The sequence below is a fragment of the Sarcophilus harrisii genome, chromosome 1 (assembly GCF_902635505.1).
Source record: "Sarcophilus harrisii chromosome 1, mSarHar1.11, whole genome shotgun sequence".
In the NCBI taxonomy this organism is placed as follows: Eukaryota; Metazoa; Chordata; class Mammalia; order Dasyuromorphia; family Dasyuridae; genus Sarcophilus; species Sarcophilus harrisii.
The window spans coordinates 430,295,229-430,297,970 of NC_045426.1; positions in this window are offsets into that span (position 1 = coordinate 430,295,229).

Here is a 2,742-nt window from a genome sequence, read left to right on the forward strand (position 1 = left end):
GTGAAAATCTAGAAGGAGACTCTTAGTTAAGCACTGCAGTGTTGGCTACTTTGTGCTGTATCAGAAGGCAAGTGGATCAGCGACCAATTATGAGACCTCCAATGAAAGGCAATTGTGAGCCTTTGAACCCCAGCTTAATAGGCGAGCCTAGGCCAGGCCCACTCAGGACAGTGGCAAAGCCTGCAGCACCACCAGCACAGTCAGTGAGAGGCCCTTGTCTCTCTGCAGAGGTAGTTGGGGACAATCCCCTCTGTGTCTCAGGAACTGAGGTCAACTTTTAAAGTGAGCAAAAAAAAAGCAAACACAAAAAAGCGCTGACCATAGAGAAGTGCTATGGAGATAAGATCAGAAAACACACCTCGTGCCAAAGAAGACAGCAATAGCAAAATGTCTACATGTGAAACCTCAGAGTGGGATATAAACTGGTCTCAAGCTCAAAAGATTGTCATGGAAGAACACCAAAAGAATCTTAAAAGGGAGATAGAAAAAAAAAATTGGGGAAAAGAAATGAGAGCTATGCAGGAAAGATTTGCATATGATGCTTACTGACGGTTTTAATATATGCTCCTGACTATTTTAAGAAAAAGTCCATTTATTCCTGTACTCTCAAGTGTTTTTATTAGGAATGGATGTTGGATTTTATCAAATGCTTTTTCTGCATCTATTGAGATGATCATATGGTTTTTGTTAGTTTGGTTATTGATATAGTCGATTATGCTAGTAGTTTTCCTAATATTGAACCAGCCCTGCATTCCTGGTATAAATCCTACTTGGTCATAGTGTATTATCCTGGGGATGATTTTCTGTAATCTTTTTGCTAATATTTTATTTAAGATTTTAGCATCAATATTCATTAGGGAGATTGGTCTATAATTTTCTTTCTCTGTTTTCAGCCTACCTTGTTTAGGTATCAGTACCATGTCTGTGTCGTAAAAGGAATTTGGTAAGACTCCTTCAATCCCTATTTTTTCAAATAGTTTATATAGTATTGGGGTTAATTGTTCTTTAAATGTTTAGTAGAATTCACATGTAAATCCATCTGTTCCTGGGGATTTTTTCTTAGGGAGTTGGTTAATAGCTTGTTCTATTTCTTTTTCTAAGATGGGACTGTTTAGGATATTTACTTCTTCCTCTGTTAATCTGGGCAAGCTATATTTTTGAAGGTATTCTTCCATTTCATTTAAGTTGTCAAATTTATTGCCATAAAGTTGGGCAAAGTAATTCCTATTATTGCTCTAATTTCTTCTTCATGGCGAGTTCTCCCTTTTTTTTAAAAAAACTAACAATTTGATTTTCTTCTTTCCTTTTTAAAATCAGATTTACTAAGGGTTTGTCTATTTTTTTGTTTTTTTCATAGAACCAACTCTTAGTTTTATTAATTAGTTCAATAGTTTTTTTTTTTACTTTCAATTTTATTTATCTCTCCTTTTATTTTTAGAATTTCAACTTTAGTTTTTGACTGGGGGTTTTTAATTGTTCCTTTTCTAGCATTTTTAGTTGTAAGCCCAACTCATTGACCTTTTCTTTCTCTATTTTATGCAAGTAGGCCTCTAAAGATATGAAATTTACCCTTATTACCGCTTTGGCTGCATCCCACACATTTTGGTATGATGTCTTATTATTGTCGTTTTCTTGGGTGAAGTTATTTATTATATGATTTGCTGTTTCACCCAATCATTCTTTAGTATGAGATTATTTAGTTTCCAATTATTTTTTGGTCTACTTTCCCCTGGCTTTTTGTTGAATATAATTTGTATTGCATCGTGGTCTGAAAAAGATGCATTTACTATTTCTGCCTTACTGCATTTGAGTTTGAGTTTTTTATGTCCTAATATACGGTCTATTTTTGTATAGGTTCCATGAACTGCTGAAAAGAAAGTGTACTCCTTTCTGTCTCCATTTTGTTTTCTTCAGAGATCTATCATATCTAACTTTTCTAGTATTCTATTTACCTCTTTGACTTCTTTCTTATTTATATTGTGGTTTGATTTATCTAATTCTGAGAGTGCAAGGTTGAGATCTCCTACTATTATAGTTTTGCTGTCTATTTCTTCTTGCAGCTCTCTTAATTTCTCTTTTAAGAATTTAGATGCTACACCACTTGGTGCATATATATTTAATATTGATATTGCTTCATTATCTATGCTACCTTTAAGCAAGTTATAGTGCCCTTCCTTATCTCTTTTTATTAGATGAATTTTTGCTTTTGCTTGATCTGAGATCAGGATGGCTATCCCTGCTTTTTTGACTTCACCTGAAGCATAGTAGATTTTGCTCCAACCTTTTACCTTTACTGTGCATGTATCTCCCTGCTTCAGGTATGTTTCCTGTAAAAAACATATTGTAGGATTCTGGATTTTAATCCATTCTGCTAACCGTTTCCTATTTATGGGGGAGTTTTCCCCATTCACATTTATGGTTAAAATTACCAATTCTGTATTACTTGCCATCTTGTTAACCCCTGTTTATGCTTTTCTCTCTTCTTTCCTCCTTACCCCCCCTTCCCAGTATTAAATTTGTGAGCACCACTTACTTCTCACAGCCCTCCCTTTTTAGTATCCCTCCCCCCCCTCGCCTTAGAGTTCCTCCCCCTATCTTACTCCTTTCCCTCACAGTTTCTGCATTCCTTTCTGCTTAGCTTATTCCTTCCCTTTTCACTTTTCCCTTCTCACTTTTTAATGAGGTGGGAGAAGTTTCACCATAAATTGAATATGTCTAAAATTTTTCTCTTAAAGCCAATTC